The sequence below is a fragment of the Hippopotamus amphibius genome, chromosome 2, assembly GCF_030028045.1.
Source record: "Hippopotamus amphibius kiboko isolate mHipAmp2 chromosome 2, mHipAmp2.hap2, whole genome shotgun sequence".
Lineage (NCBI taxonomy): Eukaryota > Metazoa > Chordata > Mammalia > Artiodactyla > Hippopotamidae > Hippopotamus > Hippopotamus amphibius.
The window spans coordinates 221,049,434-221,068,002 of NC_080187.1; the positions used below are offsets into that span (position 1 = coordinate 221,049,434).

At 60.1% G+C, this 18,569-nt stretch overlaps 7 non-coding genes across 7 annotated transcripts; all 7 read left to right on the top strand.

Moving 5' to 3' along the window:
• The first annotated feature begins 1,561 nt into the window (after positions 1–1,561).
• On the top strand, positions 1,562–1,654 carry LOC130847152 (small nucleolar RNA SNORD116). Its single transcript, XR_009051943.1, has one exon. It is a non-coding gene; the product is annotated as a small nucleolar RNA SNORD116 (small nucleolar RNA).
• Positions 1,655–4,367: 2,713 nt separating this feature from the next.
• Positions 4,368–4,460, top strand: LOC130847153 (small nucleolar RNA SNORD116). The gene has a single exon (XR_009051944.1). It is a non-coding gene; the product is annotated as a small nucleolar RNA SNORD116 (small nucleolar RNA).
• Positions 4,461–7,173: 2,713 nt separating this feature from the next.
• Positions 7,174–7,266, top strand: LOC130847154 (small nucleolar RNA SNORD116). Its single transcript, XR_009051945.1, has one exon. It is a non-coding gene; the product is annotated as a small nucleolar RNA SNORD116 (small nucleolar RNA).
• Positions 7,267–9,979: 2,713 nt separating this feature from the next.
• LOC130847106 (small nucleolar RNA SNORD116) lies at positions 9,980–10,072 on the top strand. Its single transcript, XR_009051898.1, has one exon. It is a non-coding gene; the product is annotated as a small nucleolar RNA SNORD116 (small nucleolar RNA).
• A 2,713-nt stretch (positions 10,073–12,785) lies between these two features.
• Positions 12,786–12,878, top strand: LOC130847155 (small nucleolar RNA SNORD116). The gene has a single exon (XR_009051946.1). It is a non-coding gene; the product is annotated as a small nucleolar RNA SNORD116 (small nucleolar RNA).
• A 2,712-nt stretch (positions 12,879–15,590) lies between these two features.
• On the top strand, positions 15,591–15,683 carry LOC130847156 (small nucleolar RNA SNORD116). Its single transcript, XR_009051947.1, has one exon. It is a non-coding gene; the product is annotated as a small nucleolar RNA SNORD116 (small nucleolar RNA).
• Positions 15,684–18,395: 2,712 nt separating this feature from the next.
• On the top strand, positions 18,396–18,488 carry LOC130847158 (small nucleolar RNA SNORD116). Its single transcript, XR_009051949.1, has one exon. It is a non-coding gene; the product is annotated as a small nucleolar RNA SNORD116 (small nucleolar RNA).
• The last annotated feature ends 81 nt before the right edge of the window (positions 18,489–18,569 follow it).

Consider the following 18,569-nt stretch of genomic DNA (forward strand, 5'->3'; position numbering starts at 1 on the left):
CTGGTCTGCTTGCGCGGCAGTGGGCTTCTGTTTGAAGTGTGTGTCTCGTCCTCTTGGTTGGCACCTTGTATCTCTGTGAGGTCCTTGGTGGTGTTGCTATGTAGGAGAAGAGGCGTGCGGTCACCTGGCATGCGGTGGACTTCGTCGCCACCGCCATGGTTGCTGACTGTCTTCCCTGGTGCTCAGTGTGCCCCGTGTGGGCATCGCGTCTGAGGTTTGCTGTCGGAGTGAGTCGCCCTGCGGGCAGGAGATGGGAACTTTGCACAAGGGCTCGAGCGTTTGAGCGTTTCTTCGGGGCTCAGGGCTGTAGATGCGGTGGGCCGTGGAGCTGCCTGGACCTGGCCGGGACTGTAGGCTGGTGTCCGAGGAGTTCGACTCCCGGTCATGGTGTCTGAAGACCACCACTTCCCATAGTCAGCTTTCCCACGCGTCTCTGGATAGGAATTTGGCTTAGTTGGCTGGAAGAGGCACCTGGCCTTGAAGTCCTTTAGTGCCTTTGAGAAGAAGGCAGGCTGCATCTTCCCTGTAGCCATGTGTAGGGCGAAGACAAAGGCCTTCATGTGCGAGGTACCGTTGTCCCCAGTGGCATGGGCTCTGGCTGTCAAGGGCACAGCAGGTGTGCTAGGAGCTGGCGGGGTCTCCACGACTCTGGGGCCATCACTCCCATGGATGAGAGGCCGGCCCCCATCGAGTCTATGTGCTCTGGTCAGAAGGCAAGGTTGTTGGAGATCGGGAGCCCGGTGCTGGTTGCAGCAGCCCTTCAAGTTCAGGGTGTGCCTGAGGGCTCTTGAAGGTGGCAGGGGTGTTCTGCATTCTGTGGGGGATCCCGAGGCAAGGGCCCTGTGTTCCAGGCATGCCTTCGCCTGTTCAAGGACTTTGCAGAGGGGCACACAGACAATCAGAGACCCAGGCACACCTACAGGGCCCCACGCAGAAAGCCGCTTAGACGCCCTTTTGCGCAGAGACTAACACACTCCGGTGCCCACTCACTTACCTCCTGACGCACACAAGCACTGGTACCTGCGTACCTTTGAAGAGTTGTCTGTCATGCCCGCATTGAGTCTTCTCCAAGGGACAAAGGTCCTTGGGAAGCAGGTGCAGGGTAACGTTACCCACCCGCAGGGTACCGTTGGCCTGGGTCTTGTTCTCTGAGTACCTGGGTGGCGTTCTAAAGCATGCCTGTGATTGCTGCCCACTTCTCAGGTGCAGTCGCCAGGCACGGCTGGCCGTCGGCTGAGATGGGCAGACCTTCTTGGCGTGGTGTGAAGACTGGATGTGCGAGGAAATCCCGGAAGAAGTGCGACGGGCCCAGGGTGCTGAGCTTGGCCAGGGATCACTACGGATGGTACGCATTCCCCTGGCCCAACACGTGTCATTCATTGCATACCAGGGGTTCCTCGGACCCGCCGAGGAGCTCCAGAGTGGATGGACTGTTTCTCTTGCTGAGTGGCCTGGGGGCTGTGGATTCTCCATGCTGTTGGATGATGTCGAGGTCACTGGCTCCTCCTCGCAGCCGCCCAGCCTGTGCTGTTGGGTTCTTGCGGCGTCCCAGCACGTGCTCGGATCGATGATGACCCCCTCATATGCATTCCTTGGAAAATCTGAACAAAATGAGTGAGCACTCACTACCGTCTCCTCATCGAACCTGAGGTCCAGCACGTTGCCTCCCCTGGGGTTAGGGGATAGTCAGGGGTGAGGGCCAGCTTCCCCTTGTGGACACGCATGCAAACAGCACACAGGGCGGCAGTATTGGAGAGGCTCGCGGCTGAGGGTCGGCCCGTGTCCACGCATTGGCTGGCTCATCCACGACTGCGAGGTGCTTGGTGACTGTGCAGTGAGGGATGGCGAGGCCGCCAGGCTGCCTGCTGGTGGTATGAGTCGGAGCATGTGCTGGCCTAGACCCAGTGAGCTCGAGGCTTGGAGAGGTGTGTTTTTGCCGGGTTCCCATATTGGAAGGGGCCCTTGTGGGAGCAGGGTGCTTTTCAAAGCCAAAGAGAGGAAGCTTGGGTGGTTTCTGAGTTGAGCCGGAGGCCAGGCACCTGTCGCTTCCTCACTTGGCTCGGTGAGGTTCTTGAGTGGCAGACGGGGTGGGATCGGGGTCAGGGCGGTGGGGACCGGGAGGCGGGATTGTTAGGTGGCGGTGGGAGGGGTTGAGGAATTAGGCCTCGGTGGTTCCCTTGGCAGGTCCTCGACTGCAACTGCTGGCACAGTGGTGGCGCCGATCGGGTTACTGTGGACTGTGCCGAGGACTGAGTGCTACATTGAATCCTGTGAGATGGCCGATGGCCTAGACAGGACGGTATGGGCATGGCGAGGCCCGGGGCAGTGTGACTTCTTGGACGGGCTGTCATCATGGTGCTGCAGGCGCTGTCCTCGGCTTCTCAAGGAGATCTCTAGTCCCTGAAGGGCTGCCTGTGGCTGGCTACGGAGAAGAGGGCTTTGGCGGTCCCTGTGGACGCGCTGCGCTGGTGCCTTTGGTGTAGCCCTGGGGGCCCCATGCCAGAGGAATGACACCAAAGAATGTCTTACAGGCGCCTCGAAGAGATCTACGTGCTCAGTAGTGGGGCCGGCCAGCTTAAGGAAAGGTGAAATCTGCGAAGCTTCCCTTTGGCCCCTGGTCAGGGAGTTGGCAAGGCGAAAGTGTATCTCCCGGAGGGCAGGACATGGCCGTCCTTGGGGGCCCCGAGGCCTTTTGCAGGGCCCTCAGTTTACGGGAGGAAGCCCGGAGGTGTGGCTGAGATGGGGCAGTGGTTGTGGTGCCAGGTGTGTTGCCGTGGACAGCCACTTGCTCCCTGGGCAGGGTTCCTGGTCTGCTTGCGCGGCAGTGGGCTTCTGTTTGAAGTGTGTGTCTCGTCCTCTTGGTTGGCACCTTGTATCTCTGTGAGGTCCTTGGTGGTGTTGCTATGTAGGAGAAGAGGCGTGCGGTCACCTGGCATGCGGTGGACTTCGTCGCCACCGCCATGGTTGCTGACTGTCTTCCCTGGTGCTCAGTGTGCCCCGTGTGGGCATCGCGTCTGAGGTTTGCTGTCGGAGTGAGTCGCCCTGCGGGCAGGAGATGGGAACTTTGCACAAGGGCTCGAGCGTTTGAGCGTTTCTTCGGGGGTCAGGGCTGTAGATGCGGTGGGCTGTGGAGCTGCCTGGACCTGGCCGGGACTGTAGGCTGGTGTCCGAGGAGTTCGACTCCCGGTCATGGTGTCTGAAGACCACCACTTCCCATAGTCAGCTTTCCCACGTGTCTCTGGATAGGAATTTGGCTTAGTTGGCTGGAAGAGGCACCTGGCCTTGAAGTCCTTTAGTGCCTTTGAGAAGAAGGCAGGCTGCATCTTCCCTGTAGCCATGTGTAGGGCGGAGACAAAGGCCTTCATGTGCGAGGTACCGTTGTCCCCAGTGGCATGGGCTCTGGCTGTCAAGGGCACATCAGGTGTGCTAGGAGCTGGCGGGGTCTCCACGACTCTGGGGCCATCACTCCCATGGGTGAGAGGCCGGCCCCCATCGAGTCTATGTGCTCTGGTCAGAAGGCAAGGTTGTTGGAGATCGGGAGCCCGGTGCTGGTTGCAGCAGCCCTTCAAGTTCAGGGTGTGCCTGAGGGCTCTTGAAGGTGGCAGGGGTGTTCTGCCATTCTGTGGGGGATCCCGAGGCAAGGGCCCTGTGTTCCAGGCATGCCTTCGCCTGTTCAAGGACTTTGCAGAGGGGCACACAGACAATCAGAGACCCAGGCACACCTACAGGGCCCCACGCAGAAAGCCGCTTAGACGCCCTTTTGCGCAGAGACTAACACACTCCGGTGCCCACTCACTTACCTCCTGACGCACACAAGCAGTGGTACGTGCGTACCTTTGAAGAGTTGTCTGTCATGCCCGCATTGAGTCTTCTCCAAGGGACAAAGGTCCTTGGGAAGCAGGTGCAGGGTAACGTTCCCCCCCCCCAGGGTACCGTTGGCCTGGGTCTTGTTCTCTGAGTACCTGGGTGGCGTTCTAAAGCATGCCTGTGATTGCTGCCCACTTCTCAGGTGCAGTCGCCAGGCACGGCTGGCCGTCGGCTGAGATGGGCAGACCTTCTTGGCGTGGTGTGAAGACTGGATGTGCGAGGAAATCCCGGAAGAAGTGCGACGGGCCCAGGGTGCTGAGCTTGGCCAGGGATCACTACGGATGGTACGCATTCCCCTGGCCCAACACGTGTCATTCATTGCATACCAGGGGTTCCTCGGACCCGCCGAGGAGCTCCAGAGTGGATGGACTGTTTCTCTTGCTGAGTGGCCTGGGGGCTGTGGATTCTCCATGCTGTTGGATGATGTCGAGGTCACTGGCTCCTCCTCGCAGCCGCCCAGCCTGTGCTGTTGGGTTCTTGCGGCGTCCCAGCACGTGCTCGGATCGATGATGACCCCCTCATATGCATTCCTTGGAAAATCTGAACAAAATGAGTGAGCACTCACTACCGTCTCCTCATCGAACCTGAGGTCCAGCACGTTGCCTCCCCTGGGGTTAGGGGATAGTCAGGGGTGAGGGCCAGCTTCCCCTTGTGGACACGCATGCAAACAGCACACAGGGCGGCAGTATTGGAGAGGCTCGCGGCTGAGGGTCGGCCCGTGTCCATGCATTGGCTGGCTCATCCACGACTGCGAGGTGCTTGGTGACAGTGCAGTGAGGGATGGCGAGGCCGCCAGGCTGCCTGCTGGTGGTATGAGTTGGAGCATGTGCTGGCCTAGACCCAGTGAGCTCGAGGCTTGGAGAGGTGTGTTTTTGCCGGGTTCCCATATTGGATGGGGCCCTTGTGGGAGCAGGGTGCTTTTCAAAGCCAAAGAGAGGAAGCTTGGGTGGTTTCTGAGTTGAGCCGGAGGCCAGGCACCTGTCGCTTCCTCACTTGGCTCGGTGAGGTTCTTGAGTGGCAGACGGGGTGGGATCGGGGTCAGGGCGGTGGGGACCGGGAGGCGGGAATGTTAGGTGGCGGTGGGAGGGGTTGAGGAATTGGGCCTCGGTGGTTCCCTTGGCAGGTCCTCGACTGCAACTGCTGGCACAGTGGTGGCGCCGATCGGGTTACTGTGGACTGTGCCGAGGACTGAGTGCTACATTGAATCCTGTGAGATGGCCGATGGCCTAGACAGGACGGTATGGGCATGGCGAGGCCCGGGGCAGTGTGACTTGTTGGACGGGCTGTCATCATGGTGCTGCAGGCGCTGTCCTCGGCTTCTCAAGGAGATCTCTAGTCCCTGAAGGGCTGCCTGTGGCTGGCTACGGAGAAGAGGGCTTTGGCGGTCCCTGTGGACGCGCTGCGCTGGTGCCTTTGGTGTAGCCCTGGGGGCCCCATGCCAGAGGAATGACACCAAAGAATGTCTTACAGGCGCCTCGAAGAGATCTACGTGCTCAGTAGTGGGGCCGGCCAGCTTAAGGAAAGGTGAAATCTGCGAAGCTTCCCTTTGGCCCCTGGTCAGGGAGTTGGCAAGGCGAAAGTGTATCTCCTGGAGGGCACGACATGGCCATCCTTGGTGGCCCCGAGGCCTTTTGCAGGGCCCTCAGTTTACGGGAGGAAGCCCGGAGGTGAGGCTGAGATGGGGCAGTGGTTGTGGTGCCAGGTGTGTTGCCGTGGACAGCCACTTGCTCCCTGGGCAGGGTTCCTGGTCTGCTTGCGCGGCAGTGGGCTTCTGTTTGAAGTGTGTGTCTCGTCCTCTTGGTTGGCACCTTGTATCTCTGTGAGGTCCTTGGTGGTGTTGCTATGTAGGAGAAGAGGCGTGCGGTCACCTGGCATGCGGTGGACTTCGTCGCCACCGCCATGGTTGCTGACTGTCTTCCCTGGTGCTCAGTGTGCCCCGTGTGGGCATCGCGTCTGAGGTTTGCTGTCGGAGTGAGTTGCCCTGCGGGCTGGAGATGGGAACTTTGCACAAGGGCTCGAGCGTTTGAGCGTTTCTTTGGGGGTCAGGGCTGTAGATGCGGTGGGCCGTGGAGCTGCCTGGACCTGGCCGGGACTGTAGGCTGGTGTCCGAGGAGTTCGACTCCCGGTCATGGTGTCTGAAGACCACCACTTCCCATAGTCAGCTTTCCCACGCGTCTCTGGATAGGAATTTGGCTTAGTTGGCTGGAAGAGGCACCTGGCCTTGAAGTCCTTTAGTGCCTTTGAGAAGAAGGCAGGCTGCATCTTCCCTGTAGCCATGTGTAGGGCGGAGACAAAGGCCTTCATGTGCGAGGTACCATTGTCCCCAGTGGCATGGGCTCTGGCTGTCAAGGGCACATCAGGTGTGCTAGGAGCTGGCGGGGTCTCCACGACTCTGGGGCAGTCACTCCCATGGGTGAGAGGCCGGCCCCCATCGAGTCTATGTGCTCTGGTCAGAAGGCAAGGTTGTTGGAGATCGGGAGCCCGGTGCTGGTTGCAGCAGCCCTTCAAGTTCAGGGTGTGCCTGAGGGCTGTTGAAGGTGGCAGGGGTGTTCTGCCATTCTGTGGGGGATCCCGAGGCAAGGGCCCTGTGTTCCAGGCATGCCTTCGACTGTTGAAGGACTTTGCAGAGGGGCACACAGACAATCAGAGACCCAGGCACACCTACAGGGCCCCACGCAGAAAGCCGCTTAGACGCCCTTTTGCGCAGAGACTAACACACTCCGGTGCCCACTCACTTACCTCCTGACGCACACAAGCACTGGTACGTGCGTACCTTTGAAGAGTTGTCTGTCATGCCCGCATTGAGTCTTCTCCAAGGGACAAAGGTCCTTGGGAAGCAGGTGCAGGGTAACGTTACCCCCCCCCAGGGTACCGTTGGCCTGGGTCTTGTTCTCTGAGTACCTGGGTGGCGTTCTAAAGCATGCCTGTGATTGCTGCCCACTTCTCAGGTGCAGTCGCCAGGCACGGCTGGCCGTCGGCTGAGATGGGCAGACCTTCTTGGCGTGGTGTGAAGACTGGATGTGCGAGGAAATCCCGGAAGAAGTGCGACGGGCCCAGGGTGCTGAGCTTGGCCAGGGATCACTACGGATGGTACGCATTCCCCTGGCCCAACACGTGTCATTCATTGCATACCAGGGGTTCCTCGGACCCGCCGAGGAGCTCCAGAGTGGATGGACTGTTTCTCTTGCTGAGTGGCCTGGGGGCTGTGGATTCTCCATGCTGTTGGATGATGTCGAGGTCACTGGCTCCTCCTCGCAGCCGCCCAGCCTGTGCTGTTGGGTTCTTGCGGCGTCCCAGCACGTGCTCGGATCGATGATGACCCCCTCATATGCATTCCTTGGAAAATCTGAACAAAATGAGTGAGCACTCACTACCGTCTCCTCATCGAACCTGAGGTCCAGCACGTTGCCTCCCCTGGGGTTAGGGGATAGTCAGGGGTGAGGGCCAGCTTCCCCTTGTGGACCCGCATGCAAACAGCACACAGGGCGGCAGTATTGGAGAGGCTCGCGGCTGAGGGTCGGCCCGTGTCCACGCATTGGCTGGCTCATCCACGACTGCGAGGTGCTTGGTGACTGTGCAGTGAGGGATGGCGAGGCCGCCAGGCTGCCTGCTGGTGGTATGAGTCGGAGCATGTGCTGGCCTAGACCCAGTGAGCTCGAGGCTTGGAGAGGTGTGTTTTTGCCGGGTTCCCATATTGGAAGGGGCCCTTGTGGGAGCAGGGTGCTTTTCAAAGCCAAAGAGAGGAAGCTTGGGTGGTTTCTGAGTTGAGCCGGAGGCCAGGCACCTGTCGCTTCCTCACTTGGCTCGGTGAGGTTCTTGAGTGGCAGACGGGGTGGGATCGGGGTCAGGGCGGTGGGGACCGGGAGGCGGGATTGTTAGGTGGCGGTGGGAGGGGTTGAGGAATTGGGCCTCGGTGGTTCCCTTGGCAGGTCCTCGACTGCAACTGCTGGCACAGTGGTGGCGCCGATCAGGATACTGTGGACTGTGCCGAGGACTGAGTGCTACATTGAATCCTGTGAGAGGGCCGATGGCCTAGACAGGACGGTATGGGCATGGCGAGGCCCGGGGAAGTTTGACTTCTTGGACGGGCTGTCATCATGGTGCTGCAGGCGCTGTCCTCGGCTTCTCAAGGAGATCTCTAGTCCCTGAAGGGCTGCCTGTGGCTGGCTACGGAGAAGAGGGCTTTGGCGGTCCCTGTGGACGCGCTGCGCTGGTGCCTTTGGTGTAGCCCTGGGGGCCCCATGCCAGAGGAATGACACCAAAGAATGTCTTACAGGCGCCTCGAGGAGATCTACATGCTCAGTAGTGGGGCCGGCCAGCTTAAGGAAAGGTGAAATCTGCGCAGCTTCCCTTTGGCCCCTGGTCAGGGAGTTGGCAAGGCGAAAGTGTATCTCCCGGAGGGCACGACATGGCCGTCCTTGGTGGCCCCGAGGCCTTTTGCAGGGCCCTCAGTTTACGGGAGGAAGCCCGGAGGTGTGGCTGAGATGGGGCAGTGGTTGTGGTGCCAGGTGTGTTGCCGTGGACAGCCACTTGCTCCCTGGGCAGGGTTCCTGGTCTGCTTGCGCGGCAGTGGGCTTCTGTTTGAAGTGTGTGTCTCGTCCTCTTGGTTGGCACCTTGTATCTCTGTGAGGTCCTTGGTGGTGTTGCTATGTAGGAGAAGAGGCGTGCGGTCACCTGGCATGCGGTGGACTTCGTCGCCACCGCCATGGTTGCTGACTGTCTTCCCTGGTGCTCAGTGTGCCCCGTGTGGGCATCGCGTCTGAGGTTTGCTGTCGGAGTGAGTCGCCCTGCGGGCAGGAGATGGGAACTTTGCACAAGGGCTCGAGCGTTTGAGCGTTTCTTCGGGGGTCAGGGCTGTAGATGCGGTGGGCCGTGGAGCTGCCTGGACCTGGCCGGGACTGTAGGCTGGTGTCCGAGGAGTTCGACTCCCGGTCATGGTGTCTGAAGACCACCACTTCCCATAGTCAGCTTTCCCACGCGTCTCTGGATAGGAATTTGGCTTAGTTGGCTGGAAGAGGCACCTGGCCTTGAAGTCCTTTAGTGCCTTTGAGAAGAAGGCAGGCTGCATCTTCCCTGTAGCCATGTGTAGGGCGGAGACAAAGGCCTTCATGTGCGAGGTACCGTTGTCCCCAGTGGCATGGGCTCTGGCTGTCAAGGGCACATCAGGTGTGCTAGGAGCTGGCGGGGTCTCCACGACTCTGGGGCCATCACTCCCATGGGTGAGAGGCCGGCCCCCATCGAGTCTATGTGCTCTGGTCAGAAGGCAAGGTTGTTGGAGATCGGGAGCCCGGTGCTGGTTGCAGCAGCCCTTCAAGTTCAGGGTGTGCCTGAGGGCTCTTGAAGGTGGCAGGGGTGTTCTGCCATTCTGTGGGGGATCCCGAGGCAAGGGCCCTGTGTTCCAGGCATGCCTTCGCCTGTTCAGGGACTTTGCAGAGGGGCACACAGACAATCAGAGACCCAGGCACACCTGCAGGGCCCCACGCAGAAAGCCGCTTACATGCCCTTTTGCGCAGAGACTAACACACTCCGGTGCCCACTCACTTACCTCCTGACACACACAAGCACTGGTACGTGCGTACCTTTGAAGAGTTGTCTGTCATGCCCGCATTGAGTCTTCTCCAAGGGACAAAGGTCCTTGGGAAGCAGGTGCAGGGTAACGTTACCCACCCCCAGGGTACCGTTGGCCTGGGTCTTGTTCTCTGAGTACCTGGGTGGCGTTCTAAAGCATGCCTGTGATTGCTGCCCACTTCTCAGGTGCAGTCGCCAGGCACGGCTGGCCGTCGGCTGAGATGGGCAGACCTTCTTGGCGTGGTGTGAAGACTGGATGTGCGAGGAAATCCCGGAAGAAGTGCGACGGGCCCAGGGTGCTGAGCTTGGCCAGGGATCACTACGGATGGTACGCATTCCCCTGGCCCAACACGTGTCATTCATTGCATACCAGGGGTTCCTCGGACCCGCCGAGGAGCTCCAGAGTGGATGGGCTGTTTCTCTTGCTGAGTGGCCTGGGGGCTGTGGATTCTCCATGCTGTTGGATGATGTCGAGGTCACTGGCTCCTCCTCGCAGCCGCCCAGCCTGTGCTGTTGGGTTCTTGCGGCGTCCCAGCAAGTGCTCGGATCGATGATGACCCCCTCATATGCATTCCTTGGAAAATCTGAACAAAATGAGTGAGTACTCACTACCGTCTCCTCATCGAACCTGAGGTCCAGCACGTTGCCTCCCCTGGGGTTAGGGGATAGTCAGGGGTGAGGGCCAGCTTCCCCTTGTGGACCCGCATGCAAACAGCACACAGGGTGGCAGTATTGGAGAGGCTCGCGGCTGAGGGTCGGCCCGTGTCCACGCATTGGCTGGCTCATCCACGACTGCGAGGTGCTTGGTGACGGTGCAGTGAGGGATGGTGAGGCCGCCAGGCTGCCTGCTGGTGGTATGAGTCGGAGCATGTGCTGGCCTAGACCCAGTGTGCTCGAGGCTTGGAGAGGTGTGTTTTTGCCGGGTTCCCATATTGGAAGGGGCCCTTGTGGGAGCAGGGTGCTTTTCAAAGCCAAAGAGAGGAAGCTTGGGTGGTTTCTGAGTTGAGCCGGAGGCCAGGCACCTGTCGCTTCCTCACTTGGCTCGGTGAGGTTCTTGAGTGGCAGACGGGGTGGGATCGGGGTCAGGGCGGTGGGGACCGGGAGGCGGGATTGTTAGGTGGCGGTGGGAGGGGTTGAGGAATTGGGCCTCGGTGGTTCCCTTGGCAGGTCCTCGACTGCAACTGCTGGCACAGTGGTGGCGCCGATCGGGATACTGTGGACTGTGCCGAGGACTGAGTGCTACATTGAATCCTGTGAGAGGGCCGATGGCCTAGACAGGACGGTATGGGCATGGCGAGGCCCGGGGCAGTGTGACTTCTTGGACGGGCTGTCATCATGGTGCTGCAGGCGCTGTCCTCGGCTTCTCAAGGAGATCTCTAGTCCCTGAAGGGCTGCCTGTGGCTGCCTACGGAGAAGAGGGCTTTGGCGGTCCCTGTGGACGCGCTGCGCTGGTGCCTTTGGTGTAGCCCTGGGGGCCCCATGCCAGAGGAATGACACCAAAGAATGTCTTACAGGCGCCTCGAAGAGATCTACGTGCTCAGTAGTGGGGCCGGCCAGCTTAAGGAAAGGTGAAATCTGCGAAGCTTCCCTTTGGCCCCTGGTCAGGGAGTTGGCAAGGCGAAAGTGTATCTCCCGGAGGGCACGACATGGCCGTCCTTGGTGGCCCCGAGGCCTTTTGCAGGGCCCTCAGTTTACGGGAGGAAGCCCGGAGGTGTGGCTGAGATGGGGCAGTGGTTGTGGTGCCAGGTGTGTTGCCGTGGACAGCCACTTGCTCCCTGGGCAGGGTTCCTGGTCTGCTTGCGCGGCAGTGGGCTTCTGTTTGAAGTGTGTGTCTCGTCCTCTTGGTTGGCACCTTGTATCTCTGTGAGGTCCTTGGTGGTGTTGCTATGTAGGAGAAGAGGCGTGCGGTCACCTGGCATGCGGTGGACTTCGTCGCCACCGCCATGGTTGCTGACTGTCTTCCCTGGTGCTCAGTGTGCCCCGTGTGGGCATCGCGTCTGAGGTTTGCTGTCGGAGTGAGTCGCCCTGCGGGCAGGAGATGGGAACTTTGCACAAGGGCTCGAGCGTTTGAGCGTTTCTTCGGGGGTCAGGGCTGTAGATGCGGTGGGCCGTGGAGCTGCCTGGACCTGGCCGGGACTGTAGGCTGGTGTCCGAGGAGTTCGACTCCCGGTCATGGTGTCTGAAGACCACCACTTCCCATAGTCAGCTTTCCCACGCGTCTCTGGATAGGAATTTGGCTTAGTTGGCTGGAAGAGGCACCTGGCCTTGAAGTCCTTTAGTGCCTTTGAGAAGAAGGCAGGCTGCATCTTCCCTGTAGCCATGTGTAGGGCGGAGACAAAGGCCTTCATGTGCGAGGTACCGTTGTCCCCAGTGGCATGGGCTCTGGCTGTCAAGGGCACATCAGGTGTGCTAGGAGCTGGCGGGGTCTCCACGACTCTGGGGCCATCACTCCCATGGGTGAGAGGCCGGCCCCCATCGAGTCTATGTGCTCTGGTCAGAAGGCAAGGTTGTTGGAGATCGGGAGCCCGGTGCTGGTTGCAGCAGCCCTTCAAGTTCAGGGTGTGCCTGAGGGCTCTTGAAGGTGGCAGGGGTGTTCTGCCATTCTGTGGGGGATCCCGAGGCAAGGGCCCTGTGTTCCAGGCATGCCTTCGCCTGTTCAGGGACTTTGCAGAGGGGCACACAGACAATCAGAGACCCAGGCACACCTGCAGGGCCCCACGCAGAAAGCCGCTTACATGCCCTTTTGCGCAGAGACTAACACACTCCGGTGCCCACTCACTTACCTCCTGACACACACAAGCACTGGTACGTGCGTACCTTTGAAGAGTTGTCTGTCATGCCCGCATTGAGTCTTCTCCAAGGGACAAAGGTCCTTGGAAGCAGGTGCAGGGTAACGTTACCCACCCCCAGGGTACCGTTGGCCTGGGTCTTGTTCTCTGAGTACCTGGGTGGCGTTCTAAAGCATGCCTGTGATTGCTGCCCACTTCTCAGGTGCAGTCGCCAGGCACGAGCTGGCCGTCGGCTGAGATGGGCAGACCTTCTTGGCGTGGTGTGAAGACTGGATGTGCGAGGAAATCCCGGAAGAAGTGCGACGGGCCCAGGGTGCTGAGCTTGGCCAGGGATCACTACGGATGGTACGCATTCCCCTGGCCCAACACGTGTCATTCATTGCATACCAGGGGTTCCTCGGACCCGCCGAGGAGCTCCAGAGTGGATGGACTGTTTCTCTTGCTGAGTGGCCTGGGGGCTGTGGATTCTCCATGCTGTTGGATGATGTCGAGGTCACTGGCTCCTCCTCGCAGCCGCCCAGCCTGTGCTGTTGGGTTCTTGCGGCGTCCCAGCAAGTGCTCGGATCGATGATGACCCCCTCATATGCATTCCTTGGAAAATCTGAACAAAATGAGTGAGCACTCACTACCGTCTCCTCATCGAACCTGAGGTCCAGCACGTTGCCTCCCCTGGGGTTAGGGGATAGTCAGGGGTGAGGGCCAGCTTCCCCTTGTGGACCCGCATGCAAACAGCACACAGGGCGGCAGTATTGGAGAGGCTCGCGGCTGAGGGTCGGCCCGTGTCCACGCATTGGCTGGCTCATCCACGACTGCGAGGTGCTTGGTGACGGTGCAGTGAGGGATGGTGAGGCCGCCAGGCTGCCTGCTGGTGGTATGAGTCGGAGCATGTGCTGGCCTAGACCCAGTGTGCTCGAGGCTTGGAGAGGTGTGTTTTTGCCGGGTTCCCATATTGGACGGGGCCCTTGTGGGAGCAGGGTGCTTTTCAAAGCCAAAGAGAGGAAGCTTGGGTGGTTTCTGAGTTGAGCCGGAGGCCAGGCACCTGTCGCTTCCTCACTTGGCTCGGTGAGGTTCTTGAGTGGCAGACGGGGTGGGATCGGGGTCAGGGCGGTGGGGACCGGGAGGCGGGATTGTTAGGTGGCGGTGGGAGGGGTTGAGGAATTGGGCCTCGGTGGTTCCCTTGGCAGGTCCTCGACTGCAACTGCTGGCACAGTGGTGGCGCCGATCGGGATACTGTGGACTGTGCCGAGGACTGAGTGCTACATTGAATCCTGTGAGAGGGCCGATGGCCTAGACAGGACGGTATGGGCATGGCGAGGCCCGGGGCAGTGTGACTTGTTGGACGGGCTGTCATCATGGTGCTGCAGGCGCTGTCCTCGGCTTCTCAAGGAGATCTCTAGTCCCTGAAGGGCTGCCTGTGGCTGCCTACGGAGAAGAGGGCTTTGGCGGTCCCTGTGGACGCGCTGCGCTGGTGCCTTTGGTGTAGCCCTGGGGGCCCCATGCCAGAGGAATGACACCAAAGAATGTCTTACAGGCGCCTCGAAGAGATCTACGTGCTCAGTAGTGGGGCCGGCCAGCTTAAGGAAAGGTGAAATCTGCGAAGCTTCCCTTTGGCCCCTGGTCAGGGAGTTGGCAAGGCGAAAGTGTATCTCCCGGAGGGCACGACATGGCCGTCCTTGGTGGCCCCGAGGCCTTTTGCAGGGCCCTCAGTTTACGGGAGGAAGCCCGGAGGTGTGGCTGAGATGGGGCAGTGGTTGTGGTGCCAGGTGTGTTGCTGTGGACAGCCACTTGCTCCCTGGGCAGGGTTCCTGGTCTGCTTGCGCGGCAGTGGGCTTCTGTTTGAAGTGTGTGTCTCGTCCTCTTGGTTGGCACCTTGTATCTCTGTGAGGTCCTTGGTGGTGTTGCTATGTAGGAGAAGAGGCGTGCGGTCACCTGGCATGCGGTGGACTTCGTCGCCACCGCCATGGTTGCTGACTGTCTTCCCTGGTGCTCAGTGTGCCCCGTGTGGGCATCGCGTCTGAGGTTTGCTGTCGGAGTGAGTCGCCCTGCGGGCAGGAGATGGGAACTTTGCACAAGGGCTCGAGCGTTTGAGCGTTTCTTTGGGGCTCAGGGCTGTAGATGCGGTGGGCCGTGGAGCTGCCTGGACCTGGCCGGGACTGTAGGCTGGTGTCCGAGGAGTTCGACTCCCGGTCATGGTGTCTGAAGACCACCACTTCCCATAGTCAGCTTTCCCACGCGTCTCTGGATAGGAATTTGGCTTAGTTGGCTGGAAGAGGCACCTGGCCTTGAAGTCCTTTAGTGCCTTTGAGAAGAAGGCAGGCTGCATCTTCCCTGTAGCCATGTGTAGGGCGAAGACAAAGGCCTTCATGTGCGAGGTACCGTTGTCCCCAGTGGCATGGGCTCTGGCTGTCAAGGGCACAGCAGGTGTGCTAGGAGCTGGCGGGGTCTCCACGACTCTGGGGCCATCACTCCCATGGATGAGAGGCCGGCCCCCATCGAGTCTATGTGCTCTGGTCAGAAGGCAAGGTTGTTGGAGATCGGGAGCCCGGTGCTGGTTGCAGCAGCCCTTCAAGTTCAGGGTGTGCCTGAGGGCTCTTGAAGGTGGCAGGGGTGTTCTGCATTCTGTGGGGGATCCCGAGGCAAGGGCCCTGTGTTCCAGGCATGCCTTCGCCTGTTCAAGGACTTTGCAGAGGGGCACACAGACAATCAGAGACCCAGGCACACCTACAGGGCCCCACGCAGAAAGCCGCTTAGACGCCCTTTTGCGCAGAGACTAACACACTCCGGTGCCCACTCACTTACCTCCTGACGCACACAAGCACTGGTACGTGCGTACCTTTGAAGAGTTGTCTGTCATGCCCGCATTGAGTCTTCTCCAAGGGACAAAGGTCCTTGGGAAGCAGGTGCAGGGTAACGTTACCCACCCGCAGGGTACCGTTGGCCTGGGTCTTGTTCTCTGAGTACCTGGGTGGCGTTCTAAAGCATGCCTGTGATTGCTGCCCACTTCTCAGGTGCAGTCGCCAGGCACGGCTGGCCGTCGGCTGAGATGGGCAGACCTTCTTGGCGTGGTGTGAAGACTGGATGTGCGAGGAAATCCCGGAAGAAGTGCGACGGGCCCAGGGTGCTGAGCTTGGCCAGGGATCACTACGGATGGTACGCATTCCCCTGGCCCAACACGTGTCATTCATTGCATACCAGGGGTTCCTCGGACCCGCCGAGGAGCTCCAGAGTGGATGGACTGTTTCTCTTGCTGAGTGGCCTGGGGGCTGTGGATTCTCCATGCTGTTGGATGATGTCGAGGTCACTGGCTCCTCCTCGCAGCCGCCCAGCCTGTGCTGTTGGGTTCTTGCGGCGTCCCAGCACGTGCTCGGATCGATGATGACCCCCTCATATGCATTCCTTGGAAAATCTGAACAAAATGAGTGAGCACTCACTACCGTCTCCTCATCGAACCTGAGGTCCAGCACGTTGCCTCCCCTGGGGTTAGGGGATAGTCAGGGGTGAGGGCCAGCTTCCCCTTGTGGACACGCATGCAAACAGCACACAGGGCGGCAGTATTGGAGAGGCTCGCGGCTGAGGGTCGGCCCGTGTCCACGCATTGGCTGGCTCATCCACGACTGCGAGGTGCTTGGTGACGGTGCAGTGAGGGATGGCGAGGCCGCCAGGCTGCCTGCTGGTGGTATGAGTCGGAGCATGTGCTGGCCTAGACCCAGTGAGCTCGAGGCTTGGAGAGGTGTGTTTTTGCCGGGTTCCCATATTGGAAGGGGCCCTTGTGGGAGCAGGGTGCTTTTCAAAGCCAAAGAGAGGAAGCTTGGGTGGTTTCTGAGTTGAGCCGGAGGCCAGGCACCTGTCGCTTCCTCACTTGGCTCGGTGAGGTTCTTGAGTGGCAGACGGGGTGGGATCGGGGTCAGGGCGGTGGGGACCGGGAGGCGGGATTGTTAGGTGGCGGTGGGAGGGGTTGAGGAATTGGGCCTCGGTGGTTCCCTTGGCAGGTCCTCGACTGCAACTGCTGGCACAGTGGTGGCGCCGATCGGGATACTGTGGACTGTGCCGAGGACTGAGTGCTACATTGAATCCTGTGAGAGGGCCGATGGCCTAGACAGGACGGTATGGGCATGGCGAGGCCCGGGGCAGTGTGACTTGTTGGACGGGCTGTCATCATGGTGCTGCAGGCGCTGTCCTCGGCTTCTCAAGGAGATCTCTAGTCCCTGAAGGGCTGCCTGTGGCTGGCTACGGAGAAGAGGGCTTTGGCGGTCCCTGTGGACGCGCTGCGCTGGTGCCTTTGGTGTAGCCCTGGGGGCCCCATGCCAGAGGAATGACACCAAAGAATGTCTTACAGGCGCCTCGAAGAGATCTACATGCTCAGTAGTGGGGCCGGCCAGCTTAAGGAAAGGTGAAATCTGCGAAGCTTCCCTTTGGCCCCTGGTCAGGGAGTTGGCAAGGCGAAAGTGTATCTCCCGGAGGGCAGGACATGGCCGTCCTTGGTGGCCCCGAGGCCTTTTGCAGGGCCCTCAGTTTACGGGAGGAAGCCCGGAGGTGTGGCTGAGATGGGGCAGTGGTTGTGGTGCCAGGTGTGTTGCTGTGGACAGCCACTTGCTCCCTGGGCAGGGTTCCTGGTCTGCTTGCGCGGCAGTGGGCTTCTGTTTGAAGTGTGTGTCTCGTCCTCTTGGTTGGCACCTTGTATCTCTGTGAGGTCCTTGGTGGTGTTGCTATGTAGGAGAAGAGGCGTGCGGTCACCTGGCATGCGGTGGACTTCGTCGCCACCGCCATGGTTGCTGACTGTCTTCCCTGGTGCTCAGTGTGCCCCGTGTGGGCATCGCGTCTGAGGTTTGCTGTCGGAGTGAGTCGCCCTGCGGGCAGGAGATGGGAACTTTGCACAAGGGCTCGAGCGTTTGAGCGTTTCTTCGGGGGTCAGGGCTGTAGATGCGGTGGGCCGTGGAGCTGCCTGGACCTGGCCGGGACTGTAGGCTGGTGTCCGAGGAGTTCGACTCCCGGTCATGGTGTCTGAAGACCACCACTTCCCATAGTCAGCTTTCCCACGCGTCTCTGGATAGGAATTTGGCTTAGTTGGCTGGAAGAGGCACCTGGCCTTGAAGTCCTTTAGTGCCTTTGAGAAGAAGGCAGGCTGCATCTTCCCTGTAGCCATGTGTAGGGCGAAGACAAAGGCCTTCATGTGCGAGGTACCGTTGTCCCCAGTGGCATGGGCTCTGGCTGTCAAGGGCACAGCAGGTGTGCTAGGAGCTGGCGGGGTCTCCACGACTCTGGGGCCATCACTCCCATGGATGAGAGGCCGGCCCCCATCGAGTCTATGTGCTCTGGTCAGAAGGCAAGGTTGTTGGAGATCGGGAGCCCGGTGCTGGTTGCAGCAGCCCTTCAAGTTCAGGGTGTGCCTGAGGGCTCTTGAAGGTGGCAGGGGTGTTCTGCATTCTGTGGGGGATCCCGAGGCAAGGGCCCTGTGTTCCAGGCATGCCTTCGCCTGTTCAAGGACTTTGCAGAGGGGCACACAGACAATCAGAGACCCAGGCACACCTACAGGGCCCCACGCAGAAAGCCGCTTACACGCCCTTTTGCGCAGAGACTAACACACTCCGGTGCCCACTCACTTACCTCCTGACGCACACAAGCACTGGTACGTGCGTACCTTTGAAGAGTTGTCTGTCATGCCCGCATTGAGTCTTCTCCAAGGGACAAAGGTCCTTGGGAAGCAGGTGCAGGGTAACGTTACCCACCCGCAGGGTACCGTTGGCCTGGGTCTTGTTCTCTGAGTACCTGGGTGGCGTTCTAAAGCATGCCTGTGATTGCTGCCCACTTCTCAGGTGCAGTCGCCAGGCACGGCTGGCCGTCGGCTGAGATGGGCAGACCTTCTTGGCGTGGTGTGAAGACTGGATGTGCGAGGAAATCCCGGAAGAAGTGCGACGGGCCCAGGGTGCTGAGCTTGGCCAGGGATCACTACGGATGGTACGCATTCCCCTGGCCCAACACGTGTCATTCATTGCATACCAGGGGTTCCTCGGACCCGCCGAGGAGCTCCAGAGTGGATGGACTGTTTCTCTTGCTGAGTGGCCTGGGGGCTGTGGATTCTCCATGCTGTTGGATGATGTCGAGGTCACTGGCTCCTCCTCGCAGCCGCCCAGCCTGTGCTGTTGGGTTCTTGCGGCGTCCCAGCACGTGCTCGGATCGATGATGACCCCCTCATATGCATTCCTTGGAAAATCTGAACAAAATGAGTGAGCACTCACTACCGTCTCCTCATCGAACCTGAGGTCCAGCACGTTGCCTCCCCTGGGGTTAGGGGATAGTCAGGGGTGAGGGCCAGCTTCCCCTTGTGGACACGCATGCAAACAGCAC